Source organism: Amblyomma maculatum, chromosome 10 (genome assembly GCF_055883805.1).
Source record: "Amblyomma maculatum isolate TAMU_Amacu chromosome 10, ASM5588380v1, whole genome shotgun sequence".
Lineage (NCBI taxonomy): Eukaryota > Metazoa > Arthropoda > Arachnida > Ixodida > Ixodidae > Amblyomma > Amblyomma maculatum.
The window spans coordinates 50,127,230-50,155,223 of NC_139353.1; the positions used below are offsets into that span (position 1 = coordinate 50,127,230).

General features: G+C 46.1%; 1 protein-coding gene across 2 annotated transcripts in view; it reads left to right on the forward strand.

The window, feature by feature from the left end:
- LOC146176350 (neuroglobin-like) overlaps positions 1 to 27,994 on the forward strand; it is a 240,764-nt gene that overhangs the window by 192,535 nt on the left and 20,235 nt on the right. For both annotated transcript variants that reach the window (XM_084582699.1, XM_084582698.1), the window contains exon 2: positions 18,543 to 18,696. The gene's annotated coding sequence lies outside the window, so the exon portion shown is untranslated. The remainder of the gene's footprint in view (positions 1 to 18,542; positions 18,697 to 27,994) is intronic.

A 27,994-nucleotide genomic window follows, 5' to 3' on the forward strand; every position in this document is an offset into this window, starting at 1 on the left:
ATAGTGACGATGGTCACTCTGTTTTTTTTTTCTTTAATTAAAGCGAAGGCATTTCACTGCTCATTATAAAAATCTCAGGTGAGCGAGATTTGTTCGCGAGATCTGTCCGCGAGATGTGTTCTCCTTGTCTATATCGTTCCTGCTGTCCATGGCAGCTCAGGGGGCGTGACAACGGGCGACGCCGTACTGCCAATCCAACACTTGCAGGAGCACTTCAACGAACGCGTGCCAATTATTGAAAGGAAATTTCCACTAACCGCTACGAGACCTGGCCTTGCTAGCAGCAGCAACGGGCAGGCTTTCGTATTTCTCTGGTGTAGATTCCGCAGCACTCTCTCGCAAGTTTTTTCATGCTTTGCCTGCATGAGCAATCGGCACTGCGATTGCCAATCAAGTGGAGCGAATCCGTTGGCTAGATACCGTTTGGGCTGCTCAAGCAACTCATCGGCGCTGACTGCTGGAGCCGTAAGAATTCCGTATCTCTTTAGATTGCAGTGAAAGTACACTACTGCAATTTTTTCCTCTCTGTGATTCATAATCTCTGCCGGCAACAACATATTGAACGGCTTTCTCGACTCCCCACCATCTCGATCCTGTTTCCGCGCTAACGTCAGCCCTCCATATCGATAAGGCACCACGTCACTTTCTCCACTCTACGTTGTTCGACAGTGCCACGTCTTCATTAGCCACACATAATAGTGCGTTCGCTGCGAGCGGAAAAAAGGACTCCATATCGCGGTGTTCTGCTCGCTTATTATTTGTCCTTTGCATTGCTTGCGTCGTTCGCTTATTATTTTCCTTGCATGACTTGCGTCGTTCCTGCCTCGACAGCCGCCGGAACAAAGCGATAGATCGATGCGAGTTTCCGGTCCTGCTTCCGCACTCCTGGCCGTGTGCGTGACCTACCGTTCGAGAAAGGTTCTTGCTCCACGGGCCCTCGCTGTGGGTCGCGGCTCGGAACTTCCGTGTTCTGGGTTTCCCTGTTTCCTGTGACTACGCATTAAAAGAGCGAGCATTTACGGTAGGGCTTTGCACGTGAAACGGACATTGTTCCCCGCGGGCCTTAATGCGTACCACAAGGGAAAGTATCTGTCACTGTTCTGTCCGATATTCATACACTCTGCTCTGGGTTTAAGTGCTGTTTCCCGAGCGCTCCTTTCGCCGAGTTTTGAGCGTCTAGTAAAGTAAAAAAAAAAGTATGGGGTTCAGAATGAGGGGGGGGGGGGGGGGGGGACAACAATGATGGGCATGGAAATGGGGCAAGTAAAACCAATTGCCGGGCTATTCAAAAAGGACGTTTTGCTGGGCCAGTTGGTGCAGAATTTTTTTTCCAAAAATGGACGAAGCGCTATCAACACATTCACATGAAAGAAGACACAAACAAGTGCTCACTGACAGCTGGTCTTTTATTAAGGGAAAACACACTTTATATAGGCACACCGTTGCGGCACTAATCGAGGCAGCAAACGTCAAAGGTGAAAGGACCATAAAACCGATAAAAGACAACAGGCATAAAAGTGATAAAAAACAGGTATTATCGGATGGCTAAGCCAAAAACCATGGTTCGGAAAAAAACAAACTGATCTATGACACGTTGTGTATAGGGCCAGATAGAACATGAAGACAATCACAAAAATTGAACAAAAAACTGACAATCACAAAAAAGTTTTCAGACAAACGACTATGAGGAAAATACTTCAAACACCCTAGTATTAACGATATCAGTTATTCAACTCATCAGGCATGCGCATCTTATTGCGAGTTTTAATTCATGCGCGAAAATTCAACTGCGCCCTTCTGAAAAAAAGAACTCACTCCGATACAGCACTTTGGACGGTTCGCTAACGCAATCTAGACCTTTCCTTTTTACGAAGAAGGTTTTTTTTTAGCTACATTGTCTCGACTTTTATCCAGTACGGATGTTTCTTTTAGGATAGGCATGCATTTGCACTTCTTGAAAATGTGTCTTCTTTCATGTGAATGTGTTGTTACGCGCTTCGTCCATTTTAGGAAAAAAAAAAATGCTGGGCTAGTCGGTGGATTGGTGGTAATGGGATAATGCGCGGCTGCCAAAATGTGACCTGTAATTACTCGTTCCAAGTTGCTCTGGTGGGTGACAATATCGTGGAACAGCAATTGGTCTATGGCACAATTACTTCTGTGCTTTTTAACCACTGGGGCGGCACGTCAATGCTCCAAAAAGCCGAGATGAACAGAAAGTAAAAAACGAGACAGGCGAGCGAGATGGGCGGAACGCGTTTGACAAAATACGAAAGGCTTGAATGATTTGAGAGGGCCGGATATATAAAGAAAAACTTGCTTCCATCAATTTAATCGCTCTTAAATTTAAATTTGTCAAAGAGAAGGTTTATGACACAAAGGCGAGTAAAGACCTCCCAGCGAATGCTATCGTTTGAACTGTCATTTGGATTGTATTGTTTTCTTCTGGATCTTTTTTTGCTTCTGCAGCTTGTCTTTGTGTCTGTGTTGGTATTCTTCTCTTCCCTGAAACCTTGATGCGAAAAACATATGCTTTCGTTTGTGCTGCAGTCGCATTTCATATTGACCTCCGCCGTTTCAGTCATCGCACTTCGTGCTTTCATCATAAGCTGATTACTAACGCGTGTCTTGTGGCATGCATCATAATCATCATCTGTGAATTCGTTGCAGCTTTCTCGACTTGTCTGGCGCCCTTTAAACGCATATTGAACGATTCCCGAATGCGACATATTATCTATGGCGCTTTGCCCCATCCGTATTCTGATCTCGTTCTTATGCGCTGCTGCGTACTCTTGAGCAAATGTGAACTAACTGGTTCAGGTGGCATCACGGAATGATTAATCGTCGAGAAATCAATCTTTAAAGCAATCTTAGTTTTAGGTATACAATTCAAAATAACCACCCACATTTCTAACCTATTGCTGCATATTCGCGCTCTAAGTTTTTGCAGTTTTATGTATGATCTCCCAGCGAACGCTATCGTTGGAACTGTCATTTGGATTGTGCTATTTTCTTCTGGACCTTTTTTGCTTCTGCAGCTTGTCTTTTTTTTCTGTGTTGGTATTCTTCCCTTACCTGAAACCCTGAAACATTGAGGTGAATGACGTTTGCGTTCGTCTGTGCTGCAGTCGCATTTCATATTGACCGATTGGAGGACATATTGATTGATTGATTGATTGGCATACCTTTCTTAACCATAACAAGAATGATGACATCACGGCAGGAATGCGCCTTGCATTCTTTTTTTCTAAACTGCTCTTGTCGCTAGATGAATGTACGCTTTGATTCCTAGGGCGCTAAACGCTGGTTAATACAGCTGCCACGCGCGGCACTCGGTTTCTATGCAATTACGATTGCTTAGAAGGTTCTTCGCCTTTGCGTCCTGATAAGTCCTTTCTGGCCATTGCCTTTTCGGCACCGTTTTCTTTGACTCCACCAATTAGGACGCATTCGTCGGACCTTTTATACGATTCCTCATTTGTGAAGGCATTGGTACACGCGCAAACAGCGTCAGCCTACCACGACGCATGTGTGAGTTAGCGCGTACACGAGGCTTTATGCACACGGTCTCCTCGATTGCAGAGAAATTTTCCTACCGCTCTTAGGCAGACTCGCCGATGCATTCTGCCTCCTTTGAACGAACATGAAAGGTGTACTCCAAGAAGCACCTACAAAGCAGGCCGCCGCTGCTTTCAGAACACGTTTCGAAGAGGCGCCGGAGTGTTTCACAGATATTCAGGGCACGAAATGGAGTGCGGTGAGTCTTTCTGGTGAGATGTCGGCCTAAAGTAATCGCGCTTTGTGGCGATTGTAATAGGGGGCCATGAACAAGAGGCAACTACCGCGTGCTTCACCTGCGGGTTATATAGGCAAGCGCTGGCAACGAGCTTCTTCTGCGATCTTGTACATGCTTCAGAAAATAAGGCGTACATCGCAATGATACGGAAATGAGAAAGGAACCTTCTCTCTTGGTGTTCGCAGTTGAACTTGCCGTTTAAAAAAAGATTTAGGGGGTTTAGCGGCTAAAATAGTGAAAGGCGAAAGCCTAAGTGCCGCATTCTGCTACGCAACTAGCACGAATTAGTAAGCAGTTGTTTAATTAACTGATTAGTAATTAAAGAGGCAAATGATCAATTACCTATGCAATCAATAATCATGTATTTGTTAATGAATTACTTCATTAGTCATCAATAGGTAATAATTAATTAATTAGTAATTGATCATTGATTGACATGTGGCCATATAAGGCACGCATTCGCGCATACTGTGGTGGTGCTCTGTGATTGGTCGAGACCTCTATGACGTCATCCCGACTCGGCCAATCAGAACGCCGCAAAAGTGGGACATATTTGTCCACGACAGCATGAGCCATTAAAAGTGTTCGCCTGGATATTTGAATCAAAGTTTCAGCTGATAGGCTAGTGTCGATAATATATACAACTGTTACATACTTTTGTCTTTGGGACTGTTAATGAATTTTATTCGTCGCCCGAGAGTGCTTGGAAAAAAATTGCTGATGATTAATGCGAAATTTGGGCGCTGCTCATCAGCTGTTTCACCTTTTCGATAGATTGAGGCAAATATTTCGAGCAAGACACGTATGTACAATTACTGACAACTTTCTTTTTTCAATTTTTTTCACACGTATTCCTTCAAGAAACACTCAACAGTTCTTGGCTGTCATGAAGAAATCTTTGTGGTCGGAGAAATGAAGCGAGCAATTAAGTTATCGGGAGGTTGCGGGAGGCAGCGCATGGGCACATAGCAACGTTGCGCGACGAACAGATAGCAGCGACTGACTGATGCCGCTAACGCCGCTAGCGAGGGAAGATAACGTGACTCTGCGTTACGACTTGGGATGCACGCACCGTGATCCGCTGATAGCGAGCCCGCATTTCGGCAACCGGAAAGCACCCTCGCAGCCACGGAGGAAGCGGGAGGGGGGGGGGGGGGGGGAGCGCGCTGCCCCAGCTGCAGAGCTGGTTACAGGAACAACGCCGCCGACGCGAACGACGACGCGAAACGCAGGACCGGACGCCAAAGAGCTGCGCTCTGAAGCGTTTTCGTCTCTGTTGCAGCTGTCTTACGTCTGTTGCGCTGTCGTTGTCCGCATCTGCGATCACTACTTGACCTAATTATAATAGACAATGAAGCGCTTACAACGTTGCCCATCGTAAACCGTTCTTTTATGTAGGTTTCATCATAGAATTTTCCTCTGCATAAATTTTACAACTACTGTTCTGGTGTGCCTGGCTAGGTCCTTTTATGATTCTCGATCATTAAGTGTTCACCTAAATAACTACACAGCAAAACATCATAAACTTTTTGCTCACCCGTGGTGAACCCACCTACTATAGCTGTGACGTGATTTGACACTCAAGATCTGCCAGGCTATTCGATACAGTGAAGGCCCATGCACGTTTGCCTAGCGCAGAAACAGAAGCGGTTATATTTTGCTAGGCTAAAATTCGATGGAAAGTTAGGGCTTCGAAATTTTTTTTCTCGATCCACTCGGAACATTTGTATGACTGCTTATTATATGCTGATTAAATCAAGTAAAGTGTTCACGTGGGTCAAACAAATCTGTCAGTCATAAGGAGCGGCCAAGAAAGCGACTTCTCAGCCACATTGAGCGAGTAATTTTCGGACGCAACACGTGTTACGCTCCGCCGGGGTGGGGCAGTGGTAAGACGCCCGACTACTGTGCCGGAGTACCCGGGTTCGAACCCGACCTCGGCGGCTGCGTTTCTATGGAGGCGAAACGAAGAGGCGTCGTGTGCTGTGCGATGTCAGCGCACGTTAAAGATCCCCAGGTGGTCGAAATTACTCCGTAGCCCTCCACTACGGCTCCTCCTTCTCTCTTTCCACTTTCACTCCCACCTTCCTCCCTTCTCTTACGGCGCGGTTGCGGTGTCCACAGAAATCAAGTGAGACAGTTACCGCGCCTTTCCCTTCCTATAAATAAATCAACACTTGTTACAGCCCTGAAATTTTCGTACGAATGGAAAAGACGTGGTTTTTACATGCCTTTATATACCTTTTGATTGAAATATGCGCAGTTCTTAATAACTGCAAGCGTCCTTATTTCAGAGGCGGAAAACTCGTTGTCTCGGAAAGAACCGCGTGGAGTGGCTGCGAACTCGAGCTTAGCACCAAGCAGCCTGAGCATATTAACATGACAGTGTTAATAAGACGTCTTTGTTGGCGGTGGCGTGTTGAGTGAAAAGTCAACGGCACGGCTCCATAAAGATCGTAGCTGGCAAGCGACATGGTCGAGCACTAATACTTCGATGGTTTGTGCGACTGAACGAGACCCATATCAGAAAGTTGGGAGGAGCTACCAACTAGGGCGCTCATTTCAGCTGGAATAAGATCCAACCTTCCAGTGCTCTTGAATGCCGAGTTGGACACGTTAATTTTATGCCAAGTATGGGCACGTTCATACGGCTTGGTTAAATCGGAGTTTGATATGTCTGGTGGTCGCTTATACGACCGGTATCTCTATACCGCAGCAGCTTAGTAGCTTAAGGCTGTCGCTTCATATCCTTAAAGGCAGAGCTTAAGTGTCCCCCGCAATTTTTATGTGAAAAGATCTAGACGTGTGTTTGGTCTTGGGGCAGCAGCAGCAGAGAGTGGGAAATAAAGGGCGCTTGGTCAGGCGCGCGAAGCTCATAACTTTCTGGACAAATGCAGTTATGCGCAACCACCGTAAGCAGGCATGGACACGAATACCTGTGCACTCGGTTCGCAGGGAGTCCTCCGAACTGGGCAGCAAATAAAGGGAGGTGTAAAAACTAACTCAGGCTGGGTAAAAGAACCCGAGAGCTCTAAAATGCAGTTGCTCTGTGGCAGATATGATTTGGCGGTCATTGAATATTATAATAGTTCTAACGCGCACGGCTGCGTCCTGAGCGCACGATACATCATTTTGCATTTTCTGATCCCCACTGAGGTATGCACATGAGGAGATAGATGATCGTAGCAAACTCCTCCTCGTTTTGATCGTTCCATTTGCGTGGGTCTTCAGTTCGCACGTGGAAGTGCTAGTTAGGCTTATCATGCATCCGGTCGGCGAAGCAAACTCGACGCACCCATGGGAGACATGATAGGCTATCGCTAACCTTCTCCAATAACAAAGCATATAAGAATGTACTGCAGAGTTTTCTCGGGCCTGTGCGCGAATATATCTGCGTCTTCCGCTTCCCTCCAATCCTTTACGCATGGCAGAAATAAAGCAATATATAGCACACCGTGGCGTGGCGTGGCGTGTCGATCTATGCTACCACTGCCGCTCGCAGCAAACACAAGGTGCAGGGATCTGGTAGAATAGCGGGAATGGTTAGGGATGCAGAGTGGCTCGAGAAGCTCAGAAGCACAAGAAAACAGACAGCTATTTTATTCGAAGCGATCAGCCCAAGAACGAACTCGGCATGAAGAGAAGTCAGTTTCGAAAGGGGGCCTAGCTCCTTGGGCTTGGTCCCTACACTGCAGCGCGTGAACCGCCAAACAATAATGCCCGAGTAGAGAGTCAGCATACGCTGCAAACACGCTGCATATGGCTAGCGGCAGTTTGAATTCCGAGAAGAAGGCATATGCATCATTTCTATATTTATATAGGTTCTTGCGAGTTCCTGCCAACGGCCTACTTTTCTGGATGGCCTTAAACTATTCACGAACGGGAGGGTGAGTTTTTGGGAACGAATAATAGTTGCTGTAGCTTTTGTGCTTTCCAGTGCCGCGCGCTTTTATTAGACCCCATAAAGCGCCGTAATTCAAAGCCTCTGCAGATGCAAGGGAGATAATGGGCGCCACGAATGCCTCAAAATAATTTGCGTAACTTTCAAACTTCAACAACGGTTGAGAAAAAGCACTCATTATGAATTCAGATAGTGGGAGGACAGGCACTCGACGAAAGTACGACAGAAAATAAGAATACGACAAAGTATAAAGATAGATAAAGTAACCATCCGAAAAGAGCAACGTCATTCGAGACAAAGAAAGCCAAGGTGAGCTGATAAGCAGTAGAGCTTGCAATTCATTTTGATAAGCTCTTGCGTGTTCCAAGCTAGTTACGGAGATCGGCTGCCACATAGACTGCCGACCCCTTTAGCGAACTACTTTCTGGCGGACTTGTACGCGGCACAAGGGACAACAGCCACGGTTTGCGAAAAAGATGCTCTCTACTCAGCCGCTGGCTTCGTCTTTTAGATGCCGAGAAACCGCTACCTCCGTCGTGGCTTGTCCACAGCACGCACTGCGAGAAGTCAGACATCCATGGCTGCTTTCTCTCCGCTTTCTTAGTCCCCCTTCCCCCCCACTTTTTTTTCTTGCTTTCATTTCCTCTCTCTTTTTTCATTTCTTTTCTTCTTTACTTTCTCTTCTTTCTTCGTCAATCATACCTGCCTTCTTCCATGTTTCGCTCTTTCATTTCTCCATCTGTTTCTTTCCGCGCTTCTTTGTTTCGTCTTTTCCCACTTCGGATCTTTTCTTCTTTCTTTCATTCTTTCATGCACCTTTCGCCCTTGATGGCTCCTTCCATTGGGTCGGCATCCTGCCTTGCCCCTCTCTTTCCCAGCCACATGCAACGCGGCCTGTAATAGAAAATCGATGAATGTGGCGTGGCCAGATGAGTTCGCTTGCTTCAGCTCTGCCCTGAAAGCTGCTGATTATCTCGGATTCCGTGTGCCTCTTTCATTCGGACGCTGCAGCCTTTCTGCTCTCTTCGTTGCCTCCTCGCTGGATAAATGAACGCCCACGTGTGGATTACTAGAGAGTCCATATGCGCGTCTTCGTATGTGAGCTGACGGCAGGAAATCCTTCCCCTTTGGGGGGCGCTGCTGGGGGATGTCAGCTATTTTAGGTCTGGGGATTATCCTCTATACTTCGCCCAGCCCGTCAGGTCGCGCCCTTGCACGCGATGCAGAGCGGTGCCAAAGTAAAAAGCGTGTCTGCTTTGTTTTCGCCTCATCCTAGAAGAATTTCCCGGCAAAATGCTGGTCTCTGTTGGCGTCAGAAATCTCTATATTCTTTGTTTTTTTCTAGTTCTATATTTTGTTTTTATTTATAGATAAATCAATATAGTCCACTATTTTGCTGCACCCGTAAGAAACCGTGCGTATTTCAATATCCTGATGAAAAATTACAAACGGTTTTAAAAACTTTATAGTTACGTTTGCTTCCCGTCTCCGTTAATTTATACATGGTGGGAGAGGAAATTGAATTCGGATCTTTTTTATTGGATTTTTTTTTTACCTTGAGAGCAGGACAACTAAGTTTTCGGTAACAAAGAAAAAAAGTACATATCTTTAGAAGATTGAAGCATGCAGCATTCAGTAAGGAATCTATTCTTTTCTCAATAAGCTTGGCTCTCTTACACGAGAAAGCGGGTCCAGCAAGCCTGGAAATGGCAGTAAGGTAGAACAGCACGCATGGGGACACGAAACAATGGTATACAAAGCTGCACTGGTACCTTCTGTTTTAAGTACGCGTGTTTCTAGCGCGGGGTTCATGATCACCGGAATGGCCAACCAGCTAGCCTTAACTGCAGCATATTACAGAAAAGAGTGGACGACTAGTTTATTTTAACAGCAGCTGCGCAGCTGTAGTGGGACGTTCGTTCTCTCTCTCTCTCTCTCTCTCTCTCTCTCTCGCTCTCTCTCTATTCAAATGGTGATGCAAATATTCGCCCTCACCTCAGCGTATCTTCGCAGCATCAAATGTGGCACGGGTATCAGGTAACGCCTTCTTCTTGTATTCTGGTCCTTACAGGAGTTTGCGCCATGTTCCGACAGGCTGTGTCTGCAAAAGTGTGCACGAAATACAATGAGCGCATTGCAACAGACTGGCGGACGCCGAATGCTCGTCGGTACGTCATTACTCTTACAGATCCTGGATGTGATGTCCAGTACGCTGTCGATATTTCTTACGAATCTAAACGACTACCATGGTCCATGAACCAACCCCGCAGCTGTCAACGTCGCGCCGGGATCGAATGGCTACTCAGATCGGGCCTAAGCCTTCGTCGTCACTATCAATCCCTAACAGCCATCTTCCATCAGCGCTTCTCCTCATCACGAGCTCTCGCCTAACCAGCGTAACCCCATAGCGGAAGGACAGGTCGCATCGATCGATTCACTATTCCCGCCGGGCGGTCCTCGTGTCTCGCAATCGGATCTCCATCAGACGGTCTGGCGCCTCTGCAGGCATGGCTCGCATCTGCTTTGTCCTCAGCAGGCCGCTGCTTACGTGTAGGGAGCGGGTGGAGCGACCAATACACAGAGGCGCTGTCAAAGGATCGTTTGTTTGCCGGAAGAATTGCGACCCTAATGGCGTCGGCACGCACCTGTCACACGCTGCATTGACCAGTCTTTTGCTTTTTTTTATTTTCTTTTGATTTTCTTTTGATTTCCTTTTGCTTTGCGCAAATCAACTTCCTGTTCGATTTATTCAGCAGTGACAAGGAATGTCAAGGAACAGTGTACACTGGTAACGAGGTCAGTCCGGAAAGGTTCGCAAAGAAAAAGAGCAGCTCGTTTCGGGCTCAGTGTGAACTCACTCGCGTAAGTTCTGTTCCGACAAACGACAGCAGTGAAGCCTTCTTCAGCTAGGGGGGTCTTGTCGCTCGAGGCGCGTCGCCCTCGTCCCTGCCTGGTTTGAGTTTCACGCCGGAAGTCGCCGGTGGACAGCGTCCACAGATAAGTGTGTGTCGTTGGTGTTTTCTATCCCCAGCGTACATGAGTTTTCCCTTAGTTTCGGAAAAAGGGCAGTGTCGACGTAACGGTGGGTGTAAGGAAGCGCATAGCCGAAATAGAAAACAGTAACAAAAATTTTCAACACGCTGTAAGGCAGCAGATGAATCTGTCGTATGAACAGTGAGAATATGAGCAAGTAAAACACTGCGACGATGAAATAACAGTGCGCCATAAAGCGAAGCGCGCCAGTACCGCGTAAATCGTTATAGCAATGTCATAACGCACTCGAGATCGCAGGCCTTAACGAAGACCCTCAAGAGAAAGAGCACGAAATACGCGCAGAAACGAATTGTAATTTAAATCATGCGAACGTTCTTTTTTGTCTGGCCGGGGCAAAAGTGAATTTGGTTACAGTGATTTTTATAGTTTGTTTTTTATGCAACGTTAGGCATTCACGTCTATGACGGGGGAAATATGATCCCATTCAACTTATTTGGATTTAATTTCCTATCCGTGTTGCTATTCTGAGGCACATATTGATCATTTATTCACAGTGCACTGTTTTTAATGAGGCTCAAATTTCATTTTTTACCCCACTCAGTATTCCATAGTGCGCTCGATGGTGCCGCGCAGTCGATGGAGAATGTTCCACACGTCCATAAACTTGACCAATTGAACAGGACCTTCAAGCTAACGAATAACTCCCACAAATTTCCTTTAACTGCGCGCTGCCTTAAACCTATATATTTTCGGCATTGTCGTCTCCGTGACAAAAATGTTTTCGTTGTATTCTCCTCACGTTCACTCATTTCAATGCGCTCCGGCTAACTTAGCTCTGATTAAATTGCAGCGTCTTCTTCTAACCAGGAGTTTTGCTTGTGCTCATTGTTATTGGTGCGTTAGGATGCTTTTTTTTTATGTCCCTGCCTTTTCAGGTGCTTCCTTACGTCTCCCATTTTTTTAAATTGTTCCAAATTCATCCTCACTCCTTTCTGCCGCCAACGTAACCTAAGGCTTTTCAGCATGAAACGATTTGTTCTCGACGACTTGCAGAAACTAAGTTTTTGTCTGTGCGCGTCACAACCAGTCGTGACTGGCATACTTCCTAGCTGTGTCCTCGATGTCGTCACTCAGAGGAGCCCAATCGGTGCGACAAATTTTGGGATTAAAGCAAGCGAATGGCAACTACGGTTACGCCGTTGCATTTCGCCCCACTCGCTTCGCTCGGCAATGGAAAGCGGCCTTGAAACTTAATGCACTGAACGATGCGCATGTTATACACGCGCACTTTGTTTCATATTCCTCTTTCATTCAATAATTTCTTCTTTCTGTTCCTTCTTTATTTTATTTATCTTGCCATCTCATTGCAGTTGTCGTCCCACCGAAACTCCGCCAGTGTGTGTCATCAAATACCTCGACTGGTCGAGAGAGTTTGTGTTATTGCCTAACGTCATACGCCCTACTGACCAATCAGCGCTAGCCATATCAAGCGTCCTTGTGATGTCATCAAGCTCTAAACCAACCAGGCAAGTTTATGGCCGAGTTGCCAGGCTCCCAGCCGGGGAGCCAGTTCGTAGGGGATGTAGCACAGTTATGTAGTATTGGAAAGGCAGACACAGATTTGCAACATCAGCCGTACTGCATAGCTGATAACATTAGAGTTGCATACCGGGGAAGAAAACTGTTGTGTGTAACTTAATTCTCTGAGGGATCGAGAGATGGCATGTGCTCTCGTGACGTCACGTATCCCGAAGAACAATCACGTCTTGGTCGGGTCACGTCAGGCAAGTGGCAATAGGTAGGTGGCATTGTAGTGTACTGCAGAGTTGTTACGTCATCCGGAAGGTCTCAAGTTCAACCAGACAGCATTACTAAGCGTCTCTGAAGAAAAGAAAGCACTTTAGAGGCAAAACAAAAGGTGGTCAAGCGTAAGAGTATCGCTTAAGGCAATAAGGAGGCAGTCGCATGGGGGCGCCTGCAAGCTGGGAACTTTGTAAACCCGGTCTGGGCATATTATGTCCAGATTATGATAGAAAAAACAATAAATGCAAGCACTGTGGGGAGAGAGCAACCCTCGACCATATAATCTGGGAATGTGGTAGCTTTCCAGGGGTTAAAACAAATATAAATTGTAGAGAAGCCTGGGAAGCCCTGCTGCGGAGCGAGGTCCCTGCTCCACAGTAACAAGCCACCCGCTTGGAGGAAGAAGCCGCGAAGAGTCAAGACCTCTTTGCCTGCTTCTGATCGCGGAGGTCTCGGCTCCCGTCCCTTAGGCCTGCGTGCCGGGGGCGGGCATTGGGGGCCTCCTTATCTGGTGGAAAAATAAAGTTGCTATCACATCACATCACATCACATCACATCCTTATGAGCACTAGCCGCGAGCACTGTTTCTGCTTCATTGATTAGTGTTCATTAGGTGCGACAGTTCAGAGGTCTTATGAGACCGCATCTAGTAGACGACCCTCGCACATTACTGGACAGTACCGCATGATTAAGATGAATACCACAAACGCTGCTAAAGAGCATTTCTATTCCGAACTACTAATTAACTAATCTAGTTATAATTCGAGGTACCATCACGAATTATTCTGTACTAATTAGCAGCTCCTTAAGACCACTACTCAGCAACAGTGCATATAGCACTGCTATTGCATCAACTCTTAGCTCTACTTAGGTTTTTTCTCCCCCTTTCATTAGGGAAGGGGGGAGGAGGGCGTTCTTTTTTTGGTTGCCGCAATTTTTTCTTTTCTACTGCTTCCAATCCTTACTTTGCTTTTCTTCTCTGTTTTTTTCACTCACCGTTACATGCCCTCTTGCACGGTTGACTGTTTTTCTGCCATGGCAGTTCGGAAGTATGCAGTTTTTGGCTGTCGCCTTGAAAGCTTATAAAAGCACGGGGATGCAACTATTCGTTCTTTTGTTGCGCGATTATGTTATAACGAGCATATGCTGAACTTTCAAACTTTTTGTAGCAGTAAGAAAGGTACTAATGATCTAGACCAATCATAACGGCGTGCACTACATGATCGTGTTCATACTCTCCTGCGCTGCCATCGGTGACAGGAGCGTAGGAACGCAATCATGCTGCGCGCTTAAAACTAGTTTCTTGGCGTGCTGGTGCGTCAGGCGGTGGGTATGAATATAGTGGGCGCCATTATTATTGGCCCAGGTCCCCCTCTCTCGCTTCTGTATAGCCTAACCTCACGTCAGAGATCTTCATATCGCTTCATGTTTGCCATCTGGCGTGCACAAACAAGCGTCCCAATTTTACCGGCGTTTATCAATTCGTGGCTACAGCCTGAAAGCACCAAGTACTTACCACGCGTGGGGCTTATCTCTCTTAAGATCTGCAACTGTACGGAAGAGGTGTTTATCGAACGGCCGCACAGCAAGCAGGTCGTGCAGTGGCCGCCACGGCGGCCTTGTAGGTTATATGTCCTGGGACCATAATCAATGAGCTACCATCTTTCATTTCATTCAGCGAGACGTCAGCGTGACGGCAACGACAGACAAAACAGCGAGAAGCCAGCAACAGAAATCACAAGATGACGGATCCGCCAATCGGTGGTAGGCGAAACTGTTCGCCGCATTCACCGGCTAACTGCTGGCTGCGTCATGGAGCCAATGCTGAGGTGCTGTCACCAATAAACCGATGGCCCAGTCACTTTCCGCGGCCACTTGAAAGTCACGGCTTCGCCAGCCAACAAGAATGACCAATCCCAGAGGGCCAAATGGATCCCAAATAGAAACATGGAAGCTCAGAGAGAGCACGGCCCCTGGTCTCTAAAGCGCCGACCGAACTCGACGCCGAGGGGTCGTGCCTTTTTCTTTTAAGCGTGTGCTTGACACTTGCGTGGCAGAGTCGTCAAGATGGGGCTTCCCACCCAGCCATTTCCGTGTCTGATTACTCCCCCGTCGCGAAGTTGACACTTGATGCGGAAATGGCCGGATGCTCGTCTGGCTTCGCTTCTGCAAGCGGGAGACAAGGGGCCAGAATGGCCTCCTCGTAGATAATAAAAGAAGAGAGAGAGAGAGATACTTTCGATGCCACTGAGTGAAACGTGTGAAGAGCGAAGTCGGCAAGGACATTGCGTCACCACGACACCAATCGCCAAGTACTTTTTTTTTTCCTGGCTTTCTGACAATGATCCGTTCAGATATGTGGCAGTCTAAATCTCTCGTATACTGCCGCTGTTCGAATTGAGTGAGGTGCCTCAATAATCTACTCCATGTGTGCGGTTGCGTGATGAACTCATATTTTATGATTAACGAGGTGGATTGCATGAATATATCACTGCGCCGTCTTCGCCCAAGTGTGTCTAAACGCCCCTGGATATTTGCCACTTTCGTTGAGTTCATGTTGCATCTTCCGCTGTTTTTTCTGAGTACGACCGTTATTAAGTAATTACAGCTAATATGATGGTTTGAATTTTGCAAAAGCGCGCTGACTGGTGAATAAGATCCTAAACATGCTGAAAACACAACTGAGAAAATATAAATTGAGGCTTTCATTAAGGAGAAAGATGGAAGGATAGAGGGCGGGTAAATCAAGTTGAAAACACCAGGACGCATTCATAACAGTATACGCAAGCATCTTGTTCGGTGGTAAATTCCTTCTCAGTAATTATATATTTTTTTTGCTGATCGCAAAATGGGCGGTACTCTAGTGCAGCTGCATTGCATACCCTAGTTGATTAAAGAACACCTCCGAAAGCTATCCAGTCATCTTGTTTGAACAACGCAGGAGATACATACTGTGGAACTGCGGAATATGATTGCGCGTGGTGAACCACTTGCTCTGGTCGCCATGCTTTACTCACTTTAGTCTGAGCGTAGGGCTTAACTAACATGCTTAAAGTACCATGTTTAACCTTACTTAAGAGTACACTGGAGATAGATTGACGCCATGCAGTATCGGGCCATCGGTAAATCAGTGCGTTTTAAGAGCAGTATAGCTCCACTGAAAACGAGAATTTTGTACACCTTTTACACGGAGCATACATGAGAGGAATTAATACACTCCAGCACTGCGCGCTGTTAATCAGGCGATAGGAGGGATATTCGACTGCCTATCTGCCGGCCAAGCCTGTTTTTGCTTCGGTCCAACGGAATGCTACAGTGCTGTATGCAGCACCAATGTCACCCAGCTAATATTGCTGTATCGAGGGCTCTGGCAGTAGCCAGTGAAATCAAGAAAACAAACATACCCTAATATGTACGCACAGCATGTCAAGCGAGGCCCCATGGCGACTGAGATGCGTTTTCGTTTCGCCGATATATTACAGAGTTTTAGGACTGCGTAGTGTGCGTTACGTATGCCTAACTTGCGTTCCCTGCGGAACGCAAAGGCTTGCGTTGCTTATGTGCCGCAGAGAGAGTTTTAGTTGTGCGGAAGCCCACGCGCACGCGAGACTTCGAAAAGTAATGCAACGCCATCTATGTGCATAATCAAAAACCTTCCTTTTTACTTCTTTCAAGTGCGTACGATTTCAAATCAGGTCAAGTCAATCCAACACCGTAACGGTTTTTGATTTGTTGCTAGCTCACTTTCGCTCTATCGCATCGTCTGCAACATCGCACTGTTCCTGTCATAGTGTTTCTTTTCCTATCATAGTGCTGGCGATTGTGAATGAATGGGATCGTCTGCTGCACGCAGGCCACCTGCGTACGCAAGGATCTTGCGTATGCTCACGTACGTAGTACTAAAACTCTCTATTATAGCGGCGAATCCCGCAGCGGCGCAGCGCAGATCTTGAGTTTAGCCGACAGTGGACATCGCTGACCAACCGAAAATACTTTCTGCCAGCAGCAAGCTTGCGTGTATGATTTACACATTTCGTTAACGTGATGCGGACGGAAAGAAACCAATGTTCCTGTGTTTAATCGGCATAGCAGGAAAAGTCATGAAATGCTTTTGTACTCCTTGATATTGTGAATAGTTAGGGTGCGTATGGGGGGCGTACTGTATTCCACCGACTGCTGCTGTTTTTCAGTGGTTATAGTTTGTGATCACGTAAGAAAAACACAATGTTATTCTTACTATGACAGGCGTCTCTCATAGCCTCAGATGATATTGGGAAGTTGCACCCTATAAACTAAACTCAACTCTTATTGACGGTTTAGTCTAAACATGAATCTACTTGATTTATTTTCTCATTTCTTTATTTTGCAACCTGTCCTAGCGTTAGCACTGACACTTCATAGTTTCACTGGTGCCATTAGTGTAATTTGCGCTAGCCTACAGTAGTTGAGAAAAAAAAAGAACAAGTTGCGCAAGCTAACAAAAGGGGAAAAGTGGTGGTATCCGTATTGTGATTGTGCTACGACTAGCCGACACTGATTTTTTATCGAAACTTGTACTTGCACTGACTTTAAACTGTTTTTTATTAAACCAATTATTCCACCCTGTCCTCCTTAAGTCCTTACCTAGTGGGTCAAGTGCCGGAGAATAAATTAGTTGACATGCTTATAGAGCCTAGCTCTACTGCTACCATTTTCGCGTAAGATAGGCACGGCGCATGCGCCAGTTTCATCTGTGCCTTGCCACAGCAACTCCGCACGCTCGCTCCTTCGGCTCGCCGCCGGCCGAACGCGAGTGGCGTCATCCTTCCATTCGCGTGATATTCAGCTGCGCCATAAGCTTCTCCGCGACGGTTTAAATCAATGCTCTCGCCGCCACACGTGACAGCTGCCTTGAGAGGGTGTATAAGTTCCTTAACTTCGGCTTGCCTCCTGAGGGAAACCAAGCTGAACCACGCATAACAAAGCTTGCGTTCGTTTACTAGATTCAGCGGGTTTTTATAATAATAATCTCTCTTAACTCTCTTAATAATTTAGTGTTTTAATTTTAACGATGTCATAACGAAAGATGCCTATCCTTTATTGAATCTTTCACCATTGAAGCGAAGCCCACGACTTGGGTCTTTCAGTGTCGCTTGCCGGGGCATGCTTCGTAGGGGTTCTTTTCATTATGGGGGGCGCGAGGGAAGAGCGGGGGGTAAGGAGGTTTGTTTCCAAGGGCAAACGAATAACGTCATCCCATGAATACGCTGGGAACGCAGTCGACCGCGTGGGATGGTCCCGAACAAAGCCCATCTACCCGCCGGGCTGCATTATGGCGTTTTGCCCAAGGTTATCCCCGAGTTGACGCCGAAGACTCCCGTTTTCTATTCATGCTTCCCAGGCTGTGGATAAATTGCTTTCAGCTTGCTTTACGCTTGGTTCGGCAGCGGTGAACATAACGGAGCTTCTTTTTTTATGTCTGTTGGCGATCTGTAATTTGTACGCACAGGATACCGCGCGCTCATAAGAGAATTTGAAAAGATCGCCGAAGAAAGGACTTTACTGGAAGCATTTAGATTAATAAAAGAAAGTACAGTCATAGTTGCCTCAGGTTGAAATGCGCCTAAAAATAGGAGGAGTTAAGACAAAAGAAGTATGGTATAACTTCAAATAGGACGAGAAAATCTAATACCGAGGAACGTATATTCAGGAAACACCTAATTTAGACGTCGTTATACATGCAGGCAGTAAAGCTTTTACTTTATCTTTACAGCAAAAGTACGGCGCGTACTTCAGTCTCCAAAACTGTAAGCTCTCTAGGTCAAAGAACACCGGCCTTGTTGTTGTTGTTGTTCTTGTCGTCGTCGTCGTTGTTGTTGGTGCGTATAGAAAGTGTTGGGATTCTGGAAACAAAAATGAATTCAGCGCCACGGAAACAATTCTATTACGACACCATTCATGTAATTTTTTGTTTCGCTTTGCTGATGTGTCTGTTGGCTTTGAAGTGAGATGATTATTATATATTTATCACTTCAGTAAATCATCTTTCGTTTTTATCTATATCCACAGGAACGTGTCCCTGGCGATGAAGATTTGACCTGACCCCCGTCCACCCCCTTCCCCGGTCTGCAAAGCCAAGACATCGAGCAGACACCGGGACCCCCACTGGGATCGTCGCAGAGACCACGCCCAGCTCACCGTACCCTCCCAGGCACTCCTCTAGGTGGGTCCACGGGCACGAACTCTTAGCGTTAGCACTTGTCCTTATATTATTAGGGCGGAAGCCTTTAACGGCTCATACTGTCGGCTACGATTCTGTCGCAGACTTGCGTCACATAATAGTTAATGTGACATAATAAGATTGGGATGGGTAACAAACAAACCGGAAGACACAAGACAAGATAAAATGAAGCTTCCTGTTTGCGCTGTTTATATTAACAATGGATGTTCTCTGCAAGTGTCGGATCTACTGGCGCGGCGCACTTACTAAGGGCAACGTCAGTGGGGTCACTGACTTTTTTGGGGCTTCTATGTTCCGCCGACCACGAATGCAAGGCGAGCTTAGTGCTAAGCACCTTTTTCTGGCAGACTGGCCTGACAGGTTTTAGTACAATACTTAGTGTAAAACAACATCCTCTTATTCGTTAGCCTTTCAATTACCTATGAATTTTTGGCATTCCTTTTTAAATTTTAAGTTTCAAAATTTAACGTTCCAAACAGATAAATGGGAAAGTGGCACCGTTGACAGTGCTAGGCTTGGGAATCATGAGGCCACTTGGATTCTTTAACATGCACTGAAAACGCACTAATCTTCTTCTGTACCTCCAAATCCGTTTCCATTCTGGTACAGTTAAGATTTGCGGGTTGGGAAAAGAAAATTAGACATGCAACGGCCGAAAAGCGAGTTTCTATACATTTCCCACAGACACTTTTTGTGCAAACGATGGCACGAGCTTACACACCGTGCTCGCTTTTTCGGGAGTCCCGTGCAAGGGATCCATATCTTCAGAGGAAATGAACTTCGTACGTCCGAACGGCGACACTGATGGTTTTGGGACGACTTTGGAGAACGCAGGATCGCGATTTAAGTTCCATCACTGCCAACAATCTCCCTCATATCTCCGCCCTGTCTTCTACCTAACGTCAACCGGTTCCCTGTTCGCGCTAAAATACACAATAAAAAAAAATACAGACTTATCACGCAAACCTCAGCCGCACTGTCGTGAAACATCTACTGCATTGAAACGTGCCAGGATTTGATCAGCGATGTTTTTCGCCGTTGCTGCACAGCATGTGGTTTAAGGGTTCCTCTGTTTACTAATTTCTTCGTATGTTTCCTTTTCCATTTTTCTGTCCTCATTCTTTCATTTGTTTCTGACTCTAGCCCCCGAATTCCTTCCTGCAGCAGTAGTGGCTTGCAGGCATGAAACGATGTTCTTGTAGGCGTTCACTTCGCAGACGTGCGAGTCACCTTTTGAAAGTTCCACCAATCAAGTAACTTCACTTGCCAGTCGTTCGTTGCGAAAGAAAACCCCGAGAAACACTTGTTCGCAAAGTAAAGGAAGGAAAGGAAGAAGAAGCGCCCGAACGCGATTCCAGGAAAGCAGTGTCTATTGACAGCTGTTACCCTTTGAACTGCGATGTTTGAGAAGATTCGCCATAATCGCGCACAAGAATGGTTGTTGCGGTGGCATGACCGAGGGGCAGGAGTCTGAATTGTTTATTAAGGCGAAAACCTTTCTACTATCCCATGTGCGAGAGTTGTGCGCGAGATTTGACATGTTCCGCGAGATTCTGCGATATGTTTTATTTTCTAGCTTTCCTGCCATCTGCATTCCCGCATTTAAAAGCGCGCCGAGGAACGCCACGTGATAGAAGCGATGAAGTGCCCTCCGAAATCACGCTTGCCGGAGAAAGTGTGACAGATACTGTACTTTTGCTCTCCTGTAAAACAGTTATAATTATATGTAGCGCTGTAACGAACGCCGATAGCAGGAAAAAGCTGAGGCAAATTATCGCAGAGAAAGGGTAGGCTTTCGCCATTCTCCTCTTAAGAGACATCTAAGAGACCCTCGAATTTTTGTAAGTAGTTGTCTTCTCTCGTGCAAGAGTACCAACCATGTCTTATCAATTTCGATGCCGGCGTAAAAGCAATTTTGATTCATGGATACCACCCTGCTACTTCCTTTCGCACAGCTGTGCACAGTATACGCCACATTTAGACGGAACACTGCAAATGGTTAAACCTGTAATTTACGCGGCGAAAAGTACATTTGCCGCGAAATAGAAGAAAAGGCGCAGAGAGTTCGATAGGAAAGCCCGAACCCGCTCTCCTGTGTTGAAAGCTCCATGCTGAAAGGTTTTAACCACATCTTGTGTTCCCTTTAAGTATGACGTATATTGTACGCGTAAAAGGCTTCATTCGTACCCCATTTCCAGGCAGCCATTTATACGCGAATTGAAGTAGTACACGACGTCGCCGGGCTTAAATTTTCTGCTTTGGTTCATCGAGAAAAACTAAGCCTGAGGTGAACAAGTATAAGTTTGTTGGAGTTCCCTACTTTCTTTTTAGTGGTAGGGAGCATGTTGGGTGACAAGCTGAGACTCAGTACAAGGGAGGAGCGAAAGCAGGAAGACTAGCCAGAGGTGTTGTTTGGTTGAATACCCTGGTTGGGTGGCAAACGGAAGGGAGGGGCAGGCAAAAAAGAAAGAGAAGTGTGTAAAAAGTAGGCACATATAGCAAAGACGTGCGCGATAATTAATACAACGCAAACATGATGCGGTTACCAATCAGAGCAATGAGTGGCAAGAAATCAGGACGGAAGATCGATGTGGCAGCCGTCCTATAGGATTTCGCCTTCCGCCAGCAAACGAAGTTGGAGGTAGTCTAGAGTAGAGTTCAGCCTTTGTCCTTCGGGGCTTACCACAGGGCGTCCACAAAGCAAATACTATGTGTTCTTTTCTCTGTCTGTGTTCTGGCAGAAAGGCTGTCGGCAGTGATACATAGTCTCATGAAAGCAACAAAACTACAAAAAGCCAAACCAAATTGTTTCAGATCGCGATAGACGAAACGGAAGACGGAGCTGTGCAACTGTGTCCAGAAGGTGGATGCTTGGGTAGAGAAATAGACCAAAGTTTTTTGCGGGAATTGTGAGCACGCGAAGCCTGCGCTTTGCTAGAGGCAGATATGTAATGGTTGTTGCATGAAGACATTTGCTTCAGTGAGATGGGCGGCCTCGTGCGCGCGGTGATTTTCCGTGAAAAAGCAAAACCACGACGGCAGCCGCTGGAACTGCATGCCCCGTCCTCTTTAATGATGCGGGTGGGAAATTCTCGAAATTCTGAGGCGGACTGCTCAGGTGATCTTGGCGAACGGCAGCTTGCATGTGTTCAAAGAGCGCCGAAAAAACAACAACAAACAAACAAACAAACAGACAAACAAAAATTTAGTAATTTTGTGGGCTACCATGGCTAATGAGCCGTAATAGCAGTCTGAAGATCTACGAGATGTGCACTCGTCGAAATAGCACGTTACAAAGCTCAGACCTCGAACAAGACGGACTATACAGAACTGGCGTGATTGACTGAGCCTTCTATGGATTTGTGCAATCGATATTTGCAGATTAGTATAGGAGTTACAAACCGGCCCGCCTTAGGAAAACAGTCAATGGTACATCTCCTTTATCTGTGATGCGATGTGGGTATCGAGCGGCGCATTCAACACTGGCACCTATGACAAAACAATGATGGAAGAAGATCATTGCGGTTTTGCTCAAAACATAGTGAGCTAGTTTTGTCAACGCGACTTCCTCGCAACTTGCTCAATGTTGTATCTGGACGCTTATTTAATTTCTCTAGTTCTCAGGATTAACAGCGGGGCGTGTACACTCGCTCATGGTTGCCTGTCCATATTTCCTCCACGCAAGCGGGAATGCTCGTTTGGGCTTTAACTAGGCCTAATTTGTTATCTGACACTCGACGAGCACAAATAATTCTACTCGTGCACGTGTGCGTCCGTCTGAGCACGTTCCCGAAAGATGAAGGAGCAAAGAGGAAGTTTGCTAATTTGCTCCAGAAGTTGAAAGGGGAGACGGAAGCGCATGTCAAGGAGTGAACTCTGAATCGCTGCTCGGTAAAACTCCCAGAGCGCTCAGATCCCTGCTCCCGATCCTCATCTTCCAATGCCGTGCATTCCTCCTCGCTGTTGTCAATGAGTGCTGCACCGTTGGCAACCTGTAAAAGCACTTTGGCTACACCCTGGAGATGTCTCTTCTCCTGTGACCCCGACACGTGCCGTCGCACCTCAGGACTCCAGAGAGAGGGAGAGAGTAAAAAAAAAATGATTACGCTTAGTGCACTTAGCGTCAGCTGCTTTGGAAAATCTGTCACGCTCGCGGAGATCTCCTTTCTGCCTCTTTTCTTCATCTCCTCTGCAAATGCGCAGTCGAAATTCTAGCCGTAAATCTCATCTGGCCATTTCGGAGCACTCAGCCTAATTTCAAGAAAAGCCGCGCCTTCTCGAAGTTTCGGCCATGTAGCCTGGCTCTGATGATTGCATCTCCATTTCCTACGTGTTGGTTCGCTCTCGAGGCCCTTCTTTCGTCCCCCTTGTCCTCCTCTTCCGTTGGCTGCTTTCTTAATCTTGTGCCTCTGACGTTACTCAGTTCGGTTTCATTCAGCCTTGAAAGAGCCGCCGCCATTCGACTGCACTCTTTCTTGCAAAAAAAAAAAAAAAGAATAAAATAAATACCCGCAAGGTTTAATGTGAGGCTCAATGAAAACTACGCGTCTCCATGTCAACATATTCAGTCATACTCGTTGACAGACGGTGCAAACAACTATACCGCCCCGATTCCGGCATCTTGCGTGCATTGCGGCCTGCTAACATCCGCTCTTCCAGCGAGATTGTGCGGAACGTTTTGTGACACGCTTTATGGAATGCTAATGCCAATGTAAAAAAGGAGGCAGGACCTCTGTCAAGCATCCGAGCTTTTAGTCCTGACTCCTTCTCTAATATAGAGAAAATAAAAGGCTGATTGATTGATTGATTGATTAATTGATTGATTGAGGTCAGAGCTTGCTACAGAACCGGTTCCGTCTTAGACGTATGCACCGTATTTCAGATTTGAATAGCGTGTAACCGCTATGTATAAACATCGTCGCTCCTGGCAGAAAATAAAGAAGCACTCGCGTTAACGAGAGCTACATTGGCCACAGTCTCGCCATTTTGCCGTGCCTGTCCGAAGAGCGAAGAAGAAGAAGTAAAAGAAGAATAAGACAGATAACTCGGTAGTTTTCTTTTTAATAACGTTGTTTTTTGCTTCAGGGCATAATCGAATGTGTAAATATAACGGCGGTATAAAATGAAAGAAAAAAGGTTAGCTGATCTAATTAAGTTCCAGAGAGAGCGATGATAAGGTCATTGAGTCCATGCAATGTATGAAGATGAGTTTTTCGGCGAAAGGCCCACTGCCGTCAGATGCCGAATTCTCGTCGGCTTCAATGCCAGGCAAACCCACAGTAAGTGGTGAATATCTGCCTCGTGATCTGGTGACTTGCAGACAGGACCTCCTGGACGTTGATGTAAATATTGATATTGTGGTTGGTAGAGGCGAACGACAACTGCGAGTTGTTAGGACAGAAGGTTCGTTCGAACGTCGTGATGGCGGTGTGCCCTGGAGTTCGACGGCGATGTCATACTACTAGTAGTCTTTTGCATCCGAATTAGAAGGGTCAATGACGAGAGGCAAGGGGTGCTCATACATGAAGTGATTCACCTATGGCATAAATAAAGCTGAAACCACAAAGTAAACTATTATGTGCAAAAGCCATTTCTTTACTTTCAAGCCGAACCTAAGCGCAGCATAACCCGTAACTCCAGGTTTAACCACGTGCTAAACCACAGCTAATTTTTTCAGATATTGCAAGAAACTTGGCATTGAACTCGCGAAGGTTTCACTGCCGTCAAAACGCCCTCTGGCTTATTATGTGTACGTGCATTTTCTTTTTCAAAAGCTCGGCTGGTTTCTTTAACCATGCACGATAACGCTTAGGCAGCTAATTTTCATCCTTCAGCATTATCGCTTCTTCAACGCTCGGCAAATGCAAGCTCGACGTTCGTAAATGTTGTTTCCGCGGTTTCCTCAACGCAGCGTTTCAGCGATATCGTGGTACTCTTTTGTACTGGCCTCCAACAGAAAAGCTGTCGCGAGAACTTTTCCTGTTCGGATGTGACTATCCAGTTCCTCCGACGGAAGCGTGTTCTTCCGTTAGGATGCTGTTTCGTTACCGACTCCGCCTGCATGTTCTAGTATCTGTGAGTAGAGGCTCTGCTTTAAAGTTTCCGAGCACTTGAGTTGGGCTATTTCGGTAAAAGGGGGCGCCAGTTACCTTTGCTACCTTCCGGCTCGCACAGCTTCACACTGACATGAAAGGGTTCGAAACACAATGTAGTGTAAGGCTTAGTATGCGCCATGCAGAGTTTTGTATCTTTATATATCCTTTATACGAGCGTGTTATAAAGGAGAAACACGTCTTCAAGGCGTGGCTTTTGCAGGAACCGCTTTCTTCGCCGACTTTGCTCCTGTTGGCGGGGAATTTTGCCGAGAAGAACGATGACTACTAGAAGCTTGCCAGTGCGTTTAGCACTGAGGAACTTTGTATCAATAATTAGCTTATATAAGAGCATTTCTTGGGTGCCACGCGGAATTCTCTAAATCGCAGAAAGAATACTGGGTTACTTTCGAAATTGCGTTACTGGGCGGCTGGCTGCAGCATTGGCCACACGAAAGTAAAACTTAAAAATTTGTTATCCAAGCCTAACTCGGGCCTGAAGTTATTCTTTCGTTTTGGAAATAGGTTGTGTTAATGGCACTTTTGTAACTAACTGAATTTCCACCGATGCCCAACGTCTGTGGTTTTTCGCTAATAGAATATAATTTTCGAAAATTCCCACCGCAAAAGTCTCTGAATCATATTTAAGAAACTTAAATTTCAAGTTCGCATCTTTGGATGTTTTCTTAGAAGCAAATAAATTAATCTAAACACTCTTGCAGCGGTTTCCTCCTTCCTAACATGCACGTGATGCAAATTACGCGCCAAACGTGCGAAACGAATTATTCGAAAGGTTGTTGTGAAGCAACTTCCAATACGGATGCGGCTTAATAACGCCCGTGTAGAGACCCACATTTAGGAACACCCGGAGGAACCCATTGTGTGTAAACAGGCTTCTTTACACTGACTATTGTATTCACTGGCAGTACTGGCGTGTGGAAGGCTATCAGCCTGTTTAGGTTTAAAAATGACACGAAATTTGTTCACCATTATTATTATGATTTTTCATCATGAATAAAATTATTCTAAAAAATATTGCGCCGACAGAAAGACGCGCCTCTCTGTTATACTCCCTTTAGAAAAAGAAAGAATAAAAAATCTGAATATTTTATTTCCTCTTCCTTCCATTTCTCGATATTCCTTATTGGCATCCTATACATACACGTGTGTCAGCATTTTAGATCGACCAGGAAGAGCCTTAGATGATAAAATTACAATACAACCACTCCAACAAAACCATATCTTAACAGTATAATACCTTCACCGCAAGCATTTACAATTGCTTTCCCTACAGCCATGAATTCCTTTAAGACCCATAAAGGAGAGTGCTTAGCATTTTTCACACGGTGCCATTACAAGTGCATAAACGATCACTGCAGCCAAAGCTACTCTGCAGAGTCAGGGTAACTTCCAAAGTGATACGTCCACTTGAATTAGCTGTAGACGACCGTCAGCGGCACTTGGCAGCTCCGGTAGCAGCGAATGTTTTGCTTACCGGCGCTTATGAACTGCGAGCGTCACCTCATGTTAACTACAAGTCGGACGCAACGCTGCTAAAGCAAACTTGACGTGCCTTCACGCAACTTCGCAAGCAAATGCCGTAAGGTATAACTTTATGTCACTCAAAATAGCGCTACCACGCAGGAGTTATATAGTAGTTGACGTCGGCTATAGATAGTCAGAAACTAAAGTTAAAAAGCTTGCACTTAAAAGGGATTACGTGCCCTTGCTCCCGTTCGCTGTCCAACAAAATGGTATCGGACAGCTAAGACGATGGCCCGGCGCGAAGAGTTCTGCTCTATGAGCAGGTTTGCGGGTTTGTCCTCATGATTGACTAAGGTTAAAGCTTTGACCGAGTACTGCGATGCTGCAGTCTTTGCTAAACAGAATCTAGATCTCGCGAGATCCTACGTATCCACGCGGTGAACAGCTAACCGAATGAATGGAGGTGCCTGTTTGGTTCGACTCGAAAGGCGTGAGTATTTGGCTTTCTCGCGTGACAGTTGCTTCCTTATACCGTGATTAAGGAAATCGGGAAACATGAGATAATGACTCGTTCCTGCAGTCCCTTTTTCCTTTGCTCCTGATACTCTCCGACCGCATCATGTGTCTCCGAGCTCACCTAATGGAACAGCCGCAGGGCTCCGGCTGCAGCGGTCGTCTCGAGAGGGTCATTTATAACCACCCCTCGTTTCCTGTGATGGTAATTGCGGGCCCTTTAGTTAGGGACGCCGTGGTCGGAAGCAGTTAAGACACTTGGATGACTCTGCGACGCGTGGCATTTTTGGGCTAACGGCGAGGGCAGACAGCTTACATTATTGGTCGCAGTAACAGTGAGTGAGTGAGTGAGTGAGTGAGTGAGTGAGTGAGTGAGTGAGTGAGTGAGTGAGTGAGTGAGTGAGTGAGTGAGTGAGTGAGTGAGTGAGTGAGTGAGTGAGTGAGTGAGTGAGTGAGTGAGTGAGTGAGTGAGTGAGTGAGTGAGTGACTACTCTGCACTCCAGAAGCTAGGATTAGAAATTACAAAGCCTTAACACATGAAAACACTTAATAACTGGTCGCCATCTATCTTACTAGCTGTCAGCGACGACAGCCTACGATAAGGTACCCAATCACAAGCTAGACGCGAGCTGTTCGAACATACAGATAGCCTTATGAGTACTATAACGTGTGAGGGTTTTAATAATGAGCGTCACGGCTTAAATGATCACTAGAAAATAATTAAATTTGGTGATATCAGTATATCAGCGCATCGTAACGACGGAGATGCTACTTTAACTGGTAGCGGAGTCTTTTTTATTGTTTTTGGTACTATTGCATGTATAGGCATCGATGCTCGTGCTGATAAAAGGAAGCCAGATAAAAAGCCAAACGAATTCGTCTACAGTGGGCTTGTCGCCCCTTTGAGAAATGGCGTTGGAAGGTTCGACCATTCCCTTTATATTTCTATGGCAGTATATGCACAGTTAACACAAAATGTCAACGTTGGAGTCGTATCCGGAATCTTTGGAACGTCACTCTGATAGAGAATAACACGAACATCGGTATATGTCACCTAATCAGACCTAACCCTTTTCGACTTCAACCAAGATGCGTGCAGTGAGGGGAAGAATTTGAATAGGGAGCGGACGGAATTAAACAATCCTCCGAGTATTTAAACGGTACCCCAACTGAGGAAGGAGAGAAAACAT